Here is a 20,034-nt window from a genome sequence, read left to right as displayed (position 1 = left end):
TGTATTTCCAGACAGATTGCACCGCTCAGATCTGAAGACGTGCCAGAAGCGACAACTGACTGCATGACTGACTTTTCACCCTCTCAACCGCTGCTGCCAGGAGACCTTGTCTGCGCACGGTCCTTTGTCTGCAGGTGGAGTAGCCCCAGATTTAATGGACCCTTTGAGGTCATCTTTTCAACTCCCCTCGCAGTGAAGGTGAGGGGGCTGCGTTATTGGATCCATCTCTCAGGTGTTCGAAAACCACCTTCGGATGCTGCACCAGCACTTTAAAGACCCTGACAGTTGGCATCTGCCTCATTTTCGTTCTATTTGCTAGCAGTCACCCCCACCCCGACCAAAAATCTGTGTGCATACACAGCTGCTAGAGAAAGGGACGTTTACATAGGGGAAGAGGGCCTCTCTCTCTCAAGATGGGACCAGCGCTCTCAAATCACCCATTATATAATAGAAATAATTGTAGTTATAGCATTTTGCCTAGGTTTTCGTACTCATATATGTGTGCACTGCATTTTATAGCAGGTATATTTGCCATGTCTATGTTTGGTCTAAGGATTCACTGTAACTAACAGACCAAATGTTCACTTAAACAAAACTGAACACCACTCAAACAGAACTGAAAATGTATTGTCCACAAGGTCAAACTTTACACATCAACAGGTCAACAATTCTGAACACAAAAATAACTCACCCCCTCGAACTGGCTTGTTAGAATATATTGCTAGGTCCCTATTGTTTCCCAAACTTGCACCACCTTCCACAAGACAACCCCTATTGATGTAAATAATAATACCGATATTACTAATGGATATATAGCTGCACCTAAATGTACAAAAAGACCAGCATGAAGGGCAAAGTACGAAGCTTATCATGGGCTTGGTCTCTATGCCATACAGGGGTGTAGGAGACACACAAAATCTGGGGGGCGACAGGGGCCACCTTGGGGACTTTTCTACAGACACGACTATCCCACTCCACTCTACCATAGGGGACAGTGCCAACCATTAAAGCCCCTGTAAATATGTGTAATTAGATTTATTTTTAAAAACGAGGGTTGTTGTGCATAGAGGAGGGCATATTCCGTTTATGTGTAGGGGTATTTTCCAATAATTTTGGAGCTTCTGCCTGGCTGGTGGAAGAGTGGAATGGAAGAGATTGGAAGGTGGCAGTGGGGGGCAGTGAAAGAAGGGAGTGGACAAGAGGACAGGAGGAGATTTGTTTACAGATGAGTGAGAGTGGTGGGAAAAGATTATCAGTGTGGAGGAGAATCTGAAAGGAGGAGTAGGCAGGGCCATTGCAGTGATTTTTGCCACCCTAGGCGAACGGCCATTTTGACACCCTCCCACTGCCAACTACATGTGCCCTGACTTTAGCATCCCCTTCCACAAAATTTGTCTTCACCCCTTAACCTGCATGGCCTTCCCACAACAATTACAAACTGCAGTTTTGGATCATATTTTAGATCTTCTTTTGATAAGGTAAATTCAAAATACTCTTGAACGTAACCTAACACTCAGGATAATTAGGAAAAATCTATATCAGGCATAATTAAAAGAATAATGAACTTTGGGCATCGAAACCCCACACAGCCCCCCATTTCCCACCCATCTTTACCAACACAGACACACGTGTCTGCATTAGCCATTTTACTAGGTTTTACTTGGTTAATGTGGGTCACTTTAATGACCTATAGTGGGCCATGAGCAGTTGGTATCCTATCCAAAGCACTATCTTTAGGTGCAGGTAAATTCTTCAACCAGTCTGACTGCTGCCAATGTGCATCAGTTAGCAATGACTATGAAACTTAGACAGCGGTTATGCCTTGCGACCTGGCCACCCGAAGGTAGAGTGGTGAGGTTGCAGAAGCTCCGCTTCCGTTATGTGTCCTAAATGGGGGGTTTAGTGCACTCTGCAACTGGAAGTGTTAACCAAGTTTACTGCCTTGATATTCAAATGTGCCATTTCCCATACACCTTGCCCAAAAAAAAGCTCCTATGATGGTATTATGTTTCTTTGGGAAGTTATGAATTGTTTTGTGAATGTGGCCCACACTGACATGTCCTTAACACACTAAATGGGTACAGCACTGACTGAAACAGTGCAAACTATGTTCACACACAGAAATAAACATCACATGCATCAGAAGTTCAAAGTTCCCTGACATACAGGAAATGTACAATATCTATAGCATCAGAGCATGTGACTCCCACACAGCGACCAGGTAAAGCATGGGTGGCAGCAGTGGTAGCTTCCTTCAGGGACACCCATAACAGTCGCTAGCTAGGCAACAGCATTGCAAAGTTCCCCAAAAGTATGAACATTCTTCACAAATACAGAACATGGGCAGGACCACCAGAGTCCTCCACCACAAATGGAACAGGTATAGCCGAGGCAGGGCCTGTGCAAGCTTTCCTCGTATAGACAGTATGGATGGGCCTGTGCAAGCCTCCCTCAACATCCATCAGATATGGCAACGGCTAGGCCAATAGAAATGTTCCCCACAAATGGGTGCAGCATGTGCAGGGTTACTGAAAGCTTCCCACACAAATAGGTATGTCATGTTTAGGGCCAGTGCGAGCTTCCCTATCAAAGAGGTACAACATGGACAGGTACAGTGTAAGCCCCATCAGTATTCCAGGGCCAGTGCAAATTTCCCTTACACACATCCACAAAAAAGCTTTGGCAAGGCAACAGTCTATAAGGCCCTTTGCACATTTCTCTTATCAAATGTGTGCAAGTTAGCACAGATGCGACCAGTGCAAAATTTCCCTCATACCTTGGTATAGATACATCATGTGCAAGGCCAGTGTCCATGGTTACGGTTGCAGCATGGTGAGGCCATTGCTTATAGATCGGTAAATGCACAGCATGGGCAGAACCAGGGCAAGCTACGCTCACACACAACTGGCACAGCATGTAATGCATGCAATGAATAGAGGGGCAGCTACAAGGAACATACTGTGCAAATATGCCTGATTTCTGCACCCTCTCTAGGCAATATCTAGGCAATATCTCACTCAGGAAGCAGCTGGTGAACTAGTGCCCTTTATTACCACGTTTATTAACGCTATATTCAACACCAGTACAGTTCCTACCAATTTAAAAGAGGACTGGGTCCGCCCCCTCTTAAAAAAAAAAAACAAATCTAGACCCTTTCATCCCCACAAACTACAGGCCAATAATAACGGTCCCGTTCTTACTAAAGATCCTAGATAATGCAGCATACCTCCATATCCAGTCTTACCTGGAACTTAATAACCTGCTAGGACTACGACAATCGGGATTTAGGCCAAGACATGGAACAGAAACGGCACTCACTGACCTAAAAAACCAAATGGATGCGGTGAAGGATAAGGGGGATCTAGCCATCCTCCTACTCTTAGACCTCTCCGCCGCCTTTGATTTGGTGGACCACCAGGTCCTCTGCAATCACTAGTCATCTACTGCTCACTTTTCCAAAGAGGCCACAGCCTGGATCCAGTCTTTCTCAGACAACTGAGAGTCTTTTCCACTACAGACTCAGCAGACCCTGTCCCTGTAACTTGCGGAATGTCCGAGGGCTCATGTGTCTCTCCCTCCATGTATAACGTCTTCACAAAGCCCTTGTTTTATGATCTTGACAATCTGGGTGTCTCCTACATTAACTATGCTGATGATACCCAGATTCTCATTCCAATCACCGGGGACTACAAGACAGACGTAGCTAGGATTAACAAAATGTACCTCGTCATTCAAGCCTGGATGGCTACTCATGGGCTTTGCTTACCGACGAGAAGACAGAGCTTCTGCTCATTGGCTCACCTACCAAACTTAACAAACTGAGTAACTGGTTCAACATTCAACATTGATGGTATAAACATAAATGTATCCAAAGAAGTAAAAACCTTAGGCTTCTACCTAGACTCGGCACTGAACTTGAAAAGACAAGTGAACGCTACCGCATCAGCTACTAGTTAAAACTGCAAACTGATTAACGCATGTAAACCATTCCTCTCCACTGACAGTTGTATTACACTAGCCAGAGGTCTAATTCTGTCTAAGCTTGACTATTGTAATGCACTGTACCTAGGGTCTAGTAAAAAGAACATTAACAAGCTGCAAAAGTTACAAAATAATGCCCTTAGAACTGCAATAAGTTTCCCTAGAATATCAGAACATCTCTAATGCCAGACACTCTACTAAATGGTTAGCTATAAGAGACAGGATTAGTCTCAAAACCCTTAATTTAACATTCAAATGCCTCTCCAACCAGGCTCCAAAATACTTGATGGACAAACTTATCAAGCATACTTCCGAACGTCCTATCCGATCTATCCACAGTAACTCTCTCAAGGTACCCACCTTCAAACTAAAGAAAGCAGGGGGAAGCAGCTTCCGAGTACTGGCCGCTCAGCTGTGGAACACCTTGTCTGTTGCCTTAATATCTGCGCCTTCACTCTACAATTCAGCAAAGAAACGAAAAAATTGCTGTTCTCACTTAACTGCTAGGAAACGTGCCTATCCAGCACGATGCTTTCCTTTTATCACTGACTGCGGCTAAGCTCACTGTAGCCCTACTGTAGCCTGCTTGCCGGCACCACCCTGCCTATAGTACTGCTTAATGTAGCCTTCACAACTGCCTAGACTGTATATATTCTGCTCTTTGTGTATAACTGTACCTATCTTTGCTCTATGTGTAAAATGTGTAAAATTCAGACTATTGTATAAAATGTGTAAAATGCCTATGTAACCTCTGTAAACTCGCAAAATGCCTAAGTAACCATGCAACTGTTAATTCACCCAGATACCCTTGGGTTAGGTGCGCTATATAAGTAAAATAAATAAACAAACAAAATGTCTGTCTTTTTGTGTGTGTGAAAGCGTGAGGTAAAGAAAATGGGGCTGTTGAGATACACATGCACACATCTCCCTTTTGAGGGCAAGTGCACTGAATGTAAAGTGCCATCACCGCCCCCTACATTCACTGTCTCTCCTACTTGTCTAATACACCTGCCTTGCTTTTAAGTGACCCTAATTTAGAGGGTCAGAACTTCTTTTAAGCATCACATTTCCTATATTCAGTGATGACCTTCCAAAATGTACACTTAGTTGGATGCCTTTCACTGTAGTTTACTATAACATTATATGACCCAAATAATATGTCGATAGGCTGAGGAATTTGCATTCACTCTCAAAATGCACATATTCTCAGACAGCATGCTTATCCTGCTTTTATAAACTGCACTAGATAAACCTACATGGCATACATATGCAAGCCCTGACTCACCATAGCAGCTCAGCATTGCTTGGAAAGTTAGTAAAGAATATTGCAAATAAACTGTGCAGGTTTTGTCTGATAACATTCCAAGATATGCTACTTAATGTTTGCAGCTATGGATTTACGCACATACTATGTATGTCAACTTGTCTGTATCGTGTGTGCTCAAATGAGTTCATGCAGTCATTTTAAAGTTGCATGACTAAATATAATTCAGCTTGAGAGCAAACCCTAAAACAAACCAAGAGCTACAACTATCAGAATGTTCGTCGTGATGATAATGTTTAAGAAAAATTGTGCGGAAAGCACAGCGTACTTTGCCCTATTCTGAGGTTGCGAGGAAAAGTCGAATTGTCTCCTTGCTGTAGAACTTGTATGAGACCCCTACTCACATCCAATCTCCCGCCTGCTTCTACTCGGGGTGTCTGGATTGGCTGGCCCATGCTCCGCCTACAGACGTTTCAGGAGGGATCTACCATGATTATGACCTGCCTTGAGTGAGTGACCAGTGGGGTTCTGATGTTGTTTTATCAGGACTTCCTGTTAGGCCTCCATGTTTTTACTTTTGCACCAGCAATGTTGTGTGATGTCTGGAAACAGGAATACGTAGGAAATAAAACTACTTTTAGACCTGTGAGCACTGCGGTTTGCTGCAGTGCATCATGTAGCCACTTTATTTTTGATTGGTTTACTACCTTTTAGTAATTGATTACAGAGGCAAAAAACTGTGTATAGCACCCCTTGCTAGCCAACAGCATAGGCAGCTGCCTAGTTCGCCTAATGCTTGCATCAGCCCTGGGGTTGGGGCATATATATGTATATTATGACCATGATAAAGGTCTCCAGCTCCAATTACTTATCTGTATACTAGCATGCCTGCAGTAACACTTTATAACATGCATTGACAAAGCCAATAGTTTTTGCTGCTGTATAAGCATTTATATAGGCCGAATCTTCGTAACCCTAGGTATGCATGCTAATTACTAGCTATTTTAATCATAGGCCCAGAAAGTACCATCATTTGTCAGGCATTTTACATCATGTTATCTGGTACTCACACTAGGCACCATATATTGATACCCAATAACAGTTAATGCAATCAAAAGCCTGGACACTGACCATATCAAAACCAAGGGTACTTATGCCTTTACCGGGCATTGCCATCAATACACCAGGTTCTTGCACCATTACCATCACCATGCAATGCCCAGGTATTCACTTCATTATCAAAGCTATGCAAAATTAGCATTGGAGTACCAGTTTCCACTATGCCTAATTAGGAGGTATTGTTGGATTCCATTATGTCCAGCTAGCAAAGAAGTGCTTGGATATACTATGCCCAGTTAGCAAAGCAGTGCAAGTTTCCATTATGCCCAACTAGGACAGCAGTGTCAGGCTTAATTATGCCTACTTAGCACAGGAGGGCTATACCAATATGCCAGATGATCACATGCAATAGAAGATGCAAACATGCCCAGCTAGCACAGTAAGACCACATTTCATTTGTTGCAGTTATCACAGTAACGCAAGGCTCTGTTATGAAGCACCCTCACCGTAAATCCAGACTTCAATATAGACAGCTAGGACTGCATTTACATATTCTGTAGGGGCTCTATGTGTGTGATGCAGCAGAATGTATTTGGTGCTCTGTGAGTGTGCAGTGCAGTGCTGTATGTGAAGTACAGTGCTGGCATGCGATGTGCAGCACAGTTCTGAGGGTGGTGTCTGTGCATTGCAGCACCAGGGCAGTATGTATGTGTGTGTGTTTGCATGCAATGCACTGCTGTGGTGGTGTGTATGTGTGCATGCAGTACAGTGCTGTGACAATGTGTAAGCAGTGCTGGAGTGGTGTGTGTGTGTAGTGCTGTGACAGTATGTGTGTGCAGTAATGGAATTAGCTTTGTGTCCAGTACAATGCAGTGCTAATGACAATGTGTGTGGTGCTGAAGGTGAGCTGTGTGTGTACAGTGCAGTGCAAGAGGCGGTGTGCATGTGTGTGTATGCAGTTCAATGATGAGGGGTGTGTGTGCAGTGCTTGATGCAATTTGTGCAGGGAAGTGTTGTAGCTGTGTGCCTGCATGCAGTGCAGGAATGGTCTGAGTGCAGCAACGTGAGTAAAGTGCTAGAAGCGATGTGTGCAGCATGGCATTGAGGTTGTGTGCATGCAGTGTAGGGGTGGTGTTAGTGAAGAAGAGGTCTAGAGACAGTGTGTGCGGAGCAGTGTTGAGGTTGTGTGCATGCATGCATTGCAGGAATGGTGGGAGTGCAGAGCAGTGTTTGGGTTGTGCACATGTCTGCAGTGCTGTGGGGTGGTTTGATTGCAGATCAATGTGGGTGTGCAGTCGGGAGGGGTGTATTTGTATTGCTGAGCAGTGTAGGTGTACAATGCAGTGGGGAGGGATGCTGCCAAACTCGTAATGAGGCCCCATTCCTCTTTATACTAAACTGTGCAGGAAAGAGAAACCATGTAATCTTGTGTTTCTGAGCAGGTGACATTTTGCATGATAAGGTTTTATTGCAAAGGCATTCATTTGATTTAGAAAATTATAAAATTACAGCAACGTTATTTGCATATCAATGCATTTGTACAGGGAATCGTACAGAGTATGATGTAACGTTTTAGGCCTAATGTTCAAATCATTTCACTATCATTGAAAAGATGCTCTGCAGTTTTCTTATTTACCCTCCAACCTCTGACAGGAAGGTGGGCGGGGATGTGACAGCATCCAGCTGTACACCCACTCTCCCTCTTACCCTGCCAGGGTAATGACAATGAGCACTGCAAGTTAAGAAAAGCAGTGTTTTATTTCTATTTTGACCTCTTGGAAAAAGAAATGCACATTTTTTCTAAAAAAAAATTTAAAAAATTCAACGGCTCTGCTTTACAATTGCAAAACATAAACAGCCCTTCTTTCCCTTTTTCTCAGATTGTGGGGGGGATGCATCCTATTGTATCCCCCCTGCTTAACATTCTGGGGGCGATATATCCCCTTTGCCCCCACCATTTCCTACGCCCATGACACCATAGAAGATGTGCGTCATCCAGAGATGTCGAACAGTTGGTATACGGACATGAGCTTGGTGGGGAGAAATAAAGTGAATGGAAGTTGTTATGTGTGTTTATTGATACCGCATGTGTCAGGGGCACCCAAGCTCCTAGTGCCACAGGAAGTGACAATTCTAGAGGCGCAATGCTTAGTACATCTTGCGCTATGTAGGCTCAGGGGCACGTTTCAGGCACACAATGTAAGGCTCAAACTTGTTGATCCAGACCACCTGCAATGCGACAAAAACCCAAAGGGAAGCAAATGCCTGAGGAGACCATACCTGGTGATACAAGGACCGAAATACGCAAATAACAAATGGCAAGAAACAACAGTGAAAAAACAGTGAGCTGCATGGCAGAGGGTCTGATGGGATACGAAGAAGGGGTTTTGGCCTGGGTGGAATTAGTGTGCGCACCATTCTGGACTGAACATATCACAAAGCTAACATGGATTGAAGCAATGGAGAAACCAGTGAAAGTACACAGAGAGGAATTATACAAACTTTGCTTTTATAGTGCCGGAACAGTATCTTTAGGGGCCAATTACCATTGCTACACAATCTTGTTCATTGCTGATCTCAAGAAAGGCACGGCAGTAGTGATGTATTACTACTAGGTGTGCGGCCAACAAGCGTACTTGCACCTCCCAACATCATGGAGGGGCTAGTGTTCGCTGACCACACTGCACTCAGCTCTACTTGTAATCCCAGAAGTACAGTTGCAAGGGGGGGTCAACAGACTCTTTTGCCCCACCTCCTTTCTGACTCCTGAAAAAGAAGTAATGACTCCTTGCCAGCACCAGGGTGCCACACCCTCCGTGGGAAAGAAAAAGCTATAACTCTGCGAAGAAGAAATAGATAGAACTATCTGTCCAAGGACTCATCAAAATGTTCGGGAAAATACTAGATGAATACCGACTCTTCACCAAAGCCGAAGGTGGTACTCCATGCCTTTAAGCTAATGGCGATGCAGAATCGCTATGTCCTCGATATGCTGACTGCCATGGAGGGAGGCGTGTGCAAAAAGATTGGGGACTCATGTTGCACATTTGTGCCTCCCGAAGATGCAGAGAATGATTCTCTGTCTCATATAATTGAAGCTGTGCACAACCTGGAAGTGCTTATGAAGAAAGAAGCTGGAATACAAGATGACGACTGGTTCGATCTGACTTTCTCTTGGGCTCCATCATGGCTGGGAGTGATCGTGATGATGTGGGTTTCCGTCATCGTCTTTATTTTGGTCCTTTTTTCCACGTGACAAATGGACTCTGATGTTATGCCAGGGCAGTGCCCAGTAGCACAATGATGATGGTCTCAATTGGGGGGGCACCCAAAGCACTTTGCGGTTCCACAGAGAATGGTACCCAAACAGAAGACCCAACCAAGCCTCGCATGGTAGAGATCCACCACCCCTTAAACCCTTGTGGCAGTTAACACACCCCTACCCGACCGCGTAAACTGCACAGAGCACTGGGTAGATTTAGAAGGGGATGGGGATTGTATTTACATGAGATGTACCCCAGACAAATATGCCTAATCTGGAGCAAGTTTACAAGCTGTTGCAGAGCATGGGTTCCAAAGGACAGGTCACCACCATACATGGAAGCTGACGGGAAGAATAGGGTGCAGAGGTGGGAGGAAAGCATATACTGGAATTTAGTTGCCAGCAACACTGTGGGGGAGTTAGTTAATTTAGGATTAGTGAAAGGGGGGAATGTTGGGAAAGAAAGAGGGTCTTCCCACTCCCCTCGGCGATACTGAACAAGAACTAGACGCTAATAGAGTGCATCCAGGGAGCAGGGGAGTACACATAAAGGGGATGTGCAAGCACCTTAGTGCATGCAGTATAAGGTATGTGGCAGATGCGGGTGCAAAGGCCATGTTGACAAGCGGCAACCATCTTAGAAGGTAGGCCCAAGCGTGGCAAACTTTATACACTCTGGCGGCAAGCTTAATAGGACTTTGTCCCCGGGCGAGTTCCTGTTTGTTAGCTTGTTTTAGTTAATTTTGGTTGTCAGCTGTGGTATTGCATCATTATCTAGATTGCCATAGATGGAGTTAAACTATTTTTCAATTGTATACATTTCCACTTCTGACATACCATGTAAAATTCTAGGTTTCGAGTGCCAAATAAAAGTTCTTCACACTTGTCAGATTTCTTATTAAGAGTTTGTCTGTTTATTCCATACATGAACTTTTTCTCTTTCACACATGAATTCTTTCTCTCACATAAATTCTTTCTCTCTACACGTGTTTCACCCCTGTTTTTGTCACAGGGGATCATCAGGAGAGATTTATAGCTGTGTTTTGGAAGAAAACAAAATACATTTGTTTTAGATACTCAAAAAGAAAAAAGAGGTAGTAAAAAGGAAAATAATTTTTTACTGAAAATGTTATTTCAATAATATATTCTTTTAGACATCCTTTTTTGTCTTTTATAATTTTTTCATCATGTTAGTATTCTACAGCCTTCATAATTGTTTTCATTTTTCTTGTGTCAGCATTATAACATTACAAGTAGAGGATTCTATAAAGATGGCACTCACCAATAGTGTATTCTTTGGGCCTTTTTTGCCTAATTTCAATCATTCAACTTTGTTTCTATGCACTCTCCTTGGGCACAACTCCAATATTCCTTTAGGTAGTTAACCTTTTAGAACAAGAAAGCACATATTTTTAGTTAGAGGTTAAATCTAGTCAGATTTCCTTTAGATAGCGGTCAAGGTACTTTTAAACCTTGGGGGAATCAAGGGTTCAAAATTCTTACCTTCTGCTGAGTAGAGATCCGGTTGTCTCTCCCTGGCTCCTTGTTTCGGCGTGCTTTTTTGTGTATTGCGTGTCGGACCATTTTGAATGCCGGAACTTCATTTTCTAATATTTCGTTTTATGTGATTTTTTGTTGTCTGAATGGCCGTATTTTATGCCCAATATGTGAGTATATTGGAGGTTTATGAGTTATCACTCAATCTTCAATTTGTATTTTTAGATATTTTGAAGTTTGACTTTGACAACATTTTATGCACAAAAAAGGGTTTTTTTTCGAGCTTTTAAATTTACATTCAAATTTCATCATTTCATTTTTAAAATTTTATAGTTATCTAATTTACTGGGATAATTGCAGGCAACGTATTTTTACTATAAAGAGTTTTGCTTCTTGGGACTTTCTAGAAAAATTAATTACATATAAAGATAAGGGTGTTCTATTTCTAATATTAAAAGAATAGGAGAGATAAAAAAAGATTGATGTAAAATAATAGAGAGAGAATGAAGAGAAAAAAAATGTATACACAATTAATGGAAACATGAAAGTTGTAAAAAGAAAGTTAAGTGAAGAGAAAGTTTAATATTAGTAGGCAACCAAAACATATATTTTTAAAGCCAATTACAAAATTCATTTTCTGAGTTCAGTCCAGTATCACAAGTGTCCATTAAACAGATCCATTTTGATTCCCATTGTCTTAGGATCTGTTCCTTGTCCCCTCCTCTAGGTAGATCTTCAATTTTATCCAGACCATAGATTTTCAATTTGTTCACTTTTAGCTCCTGATGTTCCATCATGCAATGAAGTGATAATGGATATTTCATGTCTTGATTTCTTATGGCACGTAAATGTTCAAACACCCTTGTTTTTAGACTTCTTATTGTACTTCCTATGTATGTTTTTAAGCAGATACATTCGATTGCGTATACCACATATTTAGTATTGCAATTGATAGTGTTTCATCTTTTGTTCTCTTCCATTTGGTAATTTAATTTCTTTCTTTCAATTTACCATTTGTGGGCACAATTTGCAATTACCACGCGTGGCAAACAGTTGTCTGTGTATTAGGATTAGGCCCCTACGTGAGCGCGAACACCACCCCCACCGTCGCCAGGTCTGCGAGATCCACAACCTCCTCCATTGTTTACCAAGTTACAGGCCCTGGTGTTTGGGAGAATGGCTACCTGCAAGGTCATGTGAAGGGAGCCGAGCGCCTCTTGGCAGTACCATCCCACAGAACAGATAGCAAGGCCCTCCTGTCCACAACGATCCCCACATGAGAAATACGGCTTGTCATGCTTTCATCCCATGACCCCCCACATGCCACAGTACCATCCAAGCCCAGACCACTGACCATAAAACCTTTACACCCCTTGATCGAGCACCACACACCGTGGGTAATAATAAACAGCGCTCAGATACCTGAGGGTTCGTAGCGCTATATAAATGCGAAATTATTATTATTATTATTATTATTATTATTATTATTATTATTATTATTATTATAATAAGATCAGAAGGCAAGGCTATCACGCCTTCAGGAATGGGTCACATGATTTGTGCAGCGAAGTGCAGGGTGGCGGCATCAGATTTATAGCTCAAATCTAAGGTGGGGGACCTCGGGAGTTGCTGATCTGTCTTGGAATGAGTGAAGTGTGTGTGAGTTAGTGTGACCTCAGTTCACCCCCGAGCCCATCCCTGTATCTGCCAGGTGCATCATTACAATCATAAGAATAACATTGTGTGTTAGAGTAGCTAATTAATTGTTAGGCTAGCTCACCGCGGATGACGAGCCCAGCAGCGCCCACGTGAACAGAGATGGACAGATAAAGACAGACCAATAGCCTGGCATCCCATATGAGCAGGCCCTACATCTATAGGCCTCCACCAATCCATATTGTAGAATTGTACTGCATAGTATGACATTATTAGAGGTGCCTCTAGTGCTTATAATGTACTGCACATTCTTACGGAACTCAGAACGTTCCGTGGCAGCAGAGTTCTTTGCTGATGCATTCGTATTTGTGTAGAAATAAATACTTGTTATCCTTGCCAGAGTGTTTTGGGCCTTTTTCCCTAGCGGGCTGTATTTTTTGCTGGTGTGAGCGTCCAGGGACGTGCCTTGCCTACCAAGGCTGAAAAGGCGTCCAAGGAGGTTAAAACTTGTGCACCCTCGAGCCCAAGTCAAAATCAACACCTTTAGAGGCCTCGAGTCGGGGTGAGGTCCACTCCTCTTCCCTCAGCGACTCATTCGAGACGTGGGTCGAGTCCATCGAAGGTAAAACCGTCAGCGTCAAAGTCATCGAAGCCTTCGAGGGAGGTTGAAAAGAGGTTTAAACCTTAGCCAAAAAATACCCTGAACTGGGGACTCCCAGCCCTTTAAGTTGAGTAGTAATACTCTTGAGATGGATGGGGATGCAGATTTTAATCAAACATTAATAATTCAGAAGACACAAATAGTTTGGCAAAGGTTTGTCTGTTTTAATGCAAGTTACTAAAACGGGGAATACGACGAACATCAGCAATCGCTCGATACTCAACTCTCAATCATTTCATTAAACAGCTGGGTTCTTAAACCCTAAAATGGTCATAGCTGACGTACTGACCTGCGTCATATCCAACGTCATCCTCCGTGGCAAACTTCTAAAACCTATCGGAAAGCAGGATTGGGTCTAAGTGGGTAACTAAGCATAGGTGTTGTATCTGTATAGAGTAACGAAGAGACATAATTGGATGCTTCACATCAGGTGGGGCAACTAAGCCCTCCCTTCCAAAGGGCCACTATGAACGTCACTAAATGTACGACGTCCCATCGGCTACACAAACTATAGGACCCCCAACTACGTGGTCCTCTACAATTGGTTGGCTACTGACCCCCGTCAATAACGTTCCACCTATGTGAGCAGTACGCAGACTGAACAACCAGGTGCGGGTAAGCTTGTCTTGATACCAGCTTCCCTCATCACCTCAATGTTTCAGTGTCAATTAGTGTTTGAAGTTGGCCTTGAGTCTGTACTCTTCTCTGGGATTTTTTAAGGTGGGTGGGTACTGTCTGGCTTCCGTGCGTATGTGTGATCTCCTCATGCGTCCAACTTTCTTCCATCTCTTGACTGGACACCACGATTTGAGCCTTTCTGTGTATTTGATTCTACTCTCAATAGTCCTCTGACGTCTTTTGTTTTCACTTGACCTTCTTGAACAGGAGCTTCTGTTCTTTTATATTAATTGTATCTTATGTCAGCCAATTCTAGTTCTGATAAGACCATGGCTCTTTGGCTCATCCAACTCCTTAGCTGAAATATATTCTGTTTTAATTCAATTGCTTTTGTAACTGCAACACTGAATTGAGGCCTTCCTCGTTGCTCAAGACTGCTATATACGTAGTGGAACATTCATTCTTTATTCACTTCATAGGTATATATGTATATGTTGGTGCTTGCCGCGATCTATTTACTGTAAGCATTTGGCTAGCTTCATGATTGTTTTGCTGCTTGAGTTTCATTGCATCTGTACACGTTTAAACTAACAACACATCTGCATCATGTTTATGGCATAGGTGTCTTTATCCCAAGATGTCACTTATCCTTAGTACCTCTTCGTTCTTCATAAACCGTCTGCCTCTCTGGTGTGGTTATCTCCTATATGGGGTCGATTTAGTTTCGTATGATGTCACCATTCATCCGGGTCATTCAGTTTCTTTGTTTCATCAGGAATCGCATTCAAATGGCCATCATATTGTCTTCAATGTAGGTATGGTTTCCTTAATCGGTACTTCACATCCCATATTCTCTTAGGTATAGGTATTCTTATGGGTACCGAAAGAGTTGCTGCTCTTCGTCTTACCTTCTGATTTGTATAATATACGTTACATACTTTGGTTCATCCTTCTCACCTAATGTAGGCGGGGTAGGTGGAATAGGGGTACTTGGCTTCTACCACCCTTTTAAGTCTCTCTCTTCGATCTTGAAGAGGTATGGTCTTCAGATCAAGGTACACCACCGTTTGGCCTACGTTATGGGACATCAAATGTTTTAGAGACCTTGGTGTCTGAAGAATCCATAATGGAGAATCCTTATGACAATTTGAAGAGTGCAAGTGGTCTCGACACCTTCCCTGAAGTAGATTTGATTACACCTGATCCAGCAGGACATGCTGATGCATCATACAGACAGGTGATGAAGAGGGTCACGTAATACTTTGCATGGGGGGGACCAACTACTGTGTATCAGCAGGACGTCCTGCCTGATATATTGGACAAGGGTCCATAAAAGGACCCCATCTTGCCTTTCCATTCTGCCTTGCAAAGTAGAGTTGTGGCAAACTGGTAGTCTCCTGACACTAAACCAGCTGTCAATAAATCCCTGACAAAGAAATATAAACTGTCTAGTTTTGACCCTGACTCCCACTCAGTCTGCAAAACCTGTATCAGCTGGGAAGTTGGGGAAGGGCTCCCTAGGCGGTAGTTCTCTCGAGTGGCAGGGGAATTTGAACACCTAGAAGACAATAGGAAACCCCTCCTATGCTTCGGGGGCTCGGGACCAGAGTCGTAAACGAGCAAGTACCGACGAGCAAGCCGGTGAACGGGGACCACCTTGTGGTCACAGGACCAAACAGACGGTCGGAGTGCAAGAATTATATGGACCAGATTGCAGCCAGCAGAAGAAACAAGACACTGCTGTGGAAACTCAGAAGGCTTTTCTTTGAGGGTCCATTCGAGTAGAGACACCAGGGACAGAAAGTGTGACGTCCACACCAAGAGACCAGCAGTATCTCGGACCATCTCAATGGGGTAAAGTAAGCCGCCTACCGAAGCCGACACCATCTGAAACCAGTCAGCGCTTATGGGGAGAGGCGGAAGGCAGGTGGTTAGACCCAATAAAGGCTCTGCAGGAGAATTCAGTCTTCTGCTAGTGCCGCTAACCGGCACGTGTGAAACAAAGCCCCAAAACCAGAGAAAATACCACAGCAAGTAAAGATACGGGTAACAGAGGGATGGGAACAGGCTTGTAAAAAGTGAAGGTGTAATCAACACGGAGAAACGGGTGGAGATGAACTGCTATACCTCATATTGGGCCCAATAAATGGCATTAAAGTAAAAGGAAGGCTTGATAGGCTAGAAACCCCTGTGTATTTGGCAGCTAGGAAAGAAGCATAAACCAGGGCAAAAAGAAACTGACATACTTGGCAGTAGAGCAAACCAAGTGTGTCATCACAGACACCCATAGTTTATACAAGCCGTGGACTGCGAGTCGTTAAAGAAAAACAGACAAACAACACTACGATCCTCAAAAGACAGACAGCCCTTGGCAGGAGAGTATACCAAGGTTGTACGTTAACTAGAAGTCCCACAAAAGGAAATTACAAGGAATAAAGACCATGGATGAGGATTGTCCCGTCCCCATGGCATAATTTGGAACACTTTAAACGTCATTTAGTTATTTAAGTTGTGTGTTAGAGAAAACCCACAGTGCTGCAGACAAGCAGCCAAGAAACTTTATTTTTCCCTTTTAGTAGATTTTGAAGAAATCAGAGTGTGAGGGTCAGATTAGGTGTTTGACAGAGAACAGTAAATATTCAATTTGACATCCTGACGATGAATGTCACATTTAGTTTTTTTTCTTGAGGCAGGGAAACCCTTCAAAGAGTTAGGGCTAGTGAGGCATTTTTCCAAACCCCTTTATGATTTTAAATAAAACGAATTGGCAAACAACACTGTGGCTGTCTTCTTAATCCCTTAATCCGACCCCTCACTGGGCACAGACTTGTATTGGCTGCGACTAAGCAAACTCTCATGCTGGATAATTCTTTGCGTCACTGAATGCTATAACATAGCTGGAAAGGAGGTTCCTGTGGGTTTACGAGCACATTCGACAAGGGGACAGGCCACTTTATCGACAGAGAGGACTGCTGGTACAAGATATTTGTGCGGCAGCCACTTGGTCATCATTTCATACTTTCACAAAATATTACTGTCTGGACTATGCATCGGGACGGAAAGTAGGATTCAGGAACGCTGTGCTTCACAGCATTAATGACAAATATATACATTCTTACTCCCATCTCCAACACATTACTGCTTTGGGAGTGTATCATAAGATGAGGAATACGTGGGAGGAGACAATCCATTCGAAGAAACAATTACTTACCCCTGGTAATGTTCTTGCGACTGGATGTTCCTCCTACATATTCCTCATCGCCCCTCCCATCCTACCCATCAGCAGAATTTCTGTGTATTACACCTTTCTTTCTTAAGTGCCTGGTGTCACAGGTTTCCGCTTTTCTCACCTGTTTTCTCTGTTTTACGGAGTCCTTTGTCGGGGTTTTCTTCTGAGCAGTTCGGGTCTTGTACAAGCCCGCTCAGCCGTCTTCGGATTCCAGGATTCGTTGAGCTTCTTCATCCGGGATCAAAGGAAACTCCAGGAAGCTTGGAAATGGAGGCAGCACACGGAGGGGGTCTGCGCGGAACGCAGAAGAAACAGGATCAAGGAAGGTAGAAGGGAAGGAGAAGGAGGAAGATCCGGGAACCAGGGAGCAACACAGTTCAGGAGAACGAACTACGGAGCACGTCAGGCCATAGCTGTCGGTAGCGTTGAGACGCGCAGAACCGCAGGGGAGTGGCTAATTTATAGAATGTGCTGCATAGGACGTAAATGTCGATAGACCGCGTTCCGTGTATGCGGCCATGTTGGGTGTACTACAGCGAGTAACCCCCGATGTGCCAGGGACCAGGAAGACCAGAAAGGGCGTGATCGACAGATCATGACAGCATGCCCCCTTCTAAAACCCGTTCCACCGGGTTTACCTGGATGTATTCGGTGGAACCTTCTGAGCAATCTGGGGGAGTTCAAATTTGAGACTGGTTCCCAGGTACGTTCGCTGGGTGGATAACCTTTCCATTCCACCAGGTATTGAAGTTTGCCTCGTCTATATCGGGAATCACAAATACGAGAAACTTCATATTCCAGCTGGTCATTGACAAGCACAGGACTAGGTCTAAGAGTAGTCCGGGTAGTTTGGATGAAAGGCTTCAACAGGGATTTGTGAAAAACTGGATGTATCTTCTTCCAGGAGTCCGGGAGTTGTAGTCGATAGGCCACAGGATTGATGATCTCTTTTATAGAGAAGGGTCCATAATACTGGGGAGCCAACTTATTCGGTCTGAGATGTCGGGGTAGAAGTTTCGAGGATAGCCATACTTTATCCCCAATGGAGTATGAAGGCCCTGCTCTTCTCGAATCTGTATAGTGTTTGGTTTGGATTCGCGCTCTTTCGAGATGTTCCTTGGCTTCTCTCTGAACATTTATGAGTGTTTCAATCCAGGAATCGACAGTAGGAACGGGTGTAGGGTGTGGAAGAACAGAAGGTAAGACCGAAGGGTGAAATCTTTGGCTGCAGAAAAAAGGGCTGGTCTTAACGGCCGAATGGTCCGAATTATTGTAAGCGAATTCGGCTACTGGTACTAAAAGTGACCAATCATCCTGGACTTTGGTAGAGAAACAACAAAGATATTGTTCAAGGGTTTGATTTACTCGTTCTGTGACACCGTTGGTTTGGGGATGATATCCCGAGGAGAGAGCTCGTTGAATCCCTAGTATCCTGCAGAGGTGTTTCCAGAACTGAGAGATATACTGGGGTCCTCTGTCCGATATGATCTTGGAAGGAAGTCCATGCAGTCGGAAGATGTGTTCCAGCAAGTTCTGAGGAGGATGGTAATTTATACAGAGGAGTAAAGTGAGCCATATGAGTGAATAGATCAATGGTGACCATGATAGTGGTATAACCTCTAGAAGGCGGCAATTCCACAATGAAGTCTGTCGCAATGATTTCCCAAGGTCTGGTTGGTGGTGTAGGCTGTAATAAGAGACCTGCTGGTTTCTGGTTATCATGTTTGTTCTGATTACAGACGGAGCAAGATTGAATATACAGTTGTACATCAGTCTTCATCTTGGGCCACCAAAATTGTCTTTGTATTAGATGCAGGGTGTTGGAAATACCACGATGACCGGAATGAAGAGTATCATGGCAGAGATTTATTATTCTTTGTTGTAATTTTTGTGTAGGAATGACCAGATTGGTATCTTTGAACAAGTATCCGTCCTTGACTCTCAAGCCCCATTGATTCCTTTCTGAAATTCCTTTCAAAAGTTCCGAAGTCTGAGTTTGCATACGAATCTCTTCCAGGAGGTTGTTTGCTTGAGCTACGAATATGGTATGAGGAAACATCTTGGGATACGTCCGATCTTCCGGAGGTTCATAGTCTGGACGACGAGAAAGTGCATCAGCTATTACATTTTGGGTTCCAGGGACGTGGTAAATCGGAAACTGATATTGGGCAAAAAAGAAGGCCCACCGAGCTTGGCGACTATTCCTACATTCCAGGGCTTGCAACACTTGTAGGTTTCGATGATCCGTGCGGACGTGGACCGGAAATTTGGCTCCTAGAAGTAAATGACGCCATTCTGTGGAGGCTTGACGGATGGCTAGCAGCTCCTTTTCTAGGACGGAGTAATGGGTTTCACTAGGAGTTAATGTCCGAGAAAGGTAGGTGATGGGATGTTCCAAGCTATCCTCGAATTGCTGTTTTAGGACGGCTCCAATGGCGTAATTGGAGGCGTCTGTCTCCACTATGAATGGTCGATTAACATCAGGCTGAGCAAGAATGGGAGCTTGTGTAAATTCAGACTTTAACTGTTGGAAGGCTTTCTCTTGGGCCATGGTCCAAAGGAAGGGAACATGTTTTTTCAATAAGGCAATTATTGGTTGGACAATCTCTGAAAAGGAAGGTATGAATTTCCAATAGAAATTGGCCAAGCCCAGGAAGGATTGTATCTGTTTCACCGAGGCGGGGCTAGGCCAGGATAAAATAGCCTTAACCTTGGATTGATCCATACCGATACCATCGGGAGTAAGGACAAACCCTAGGTAGTGAACAGTAGAAGTATGGAAGATGCATTTCTCGGGCTTCGCCAGG

Source organism: Ambystoma mexicanum, chromosome 9, assembly GCF_040938575.1.
Source record: "Ambystoma mexicanum isolate Mex_15411 chromosome 9, UKY_AmexF1_1, whole genome shotgun sequence".
Taxonomy (NCBI): Eukaryota; Metazoa; Chordata; class Amphibia; order Caudata; family Ambystomatidae; genus Ambystoma; species Ambystoma mexicanum.
This window is presented reverse-complemented; position numbering follows the sequence as displayed.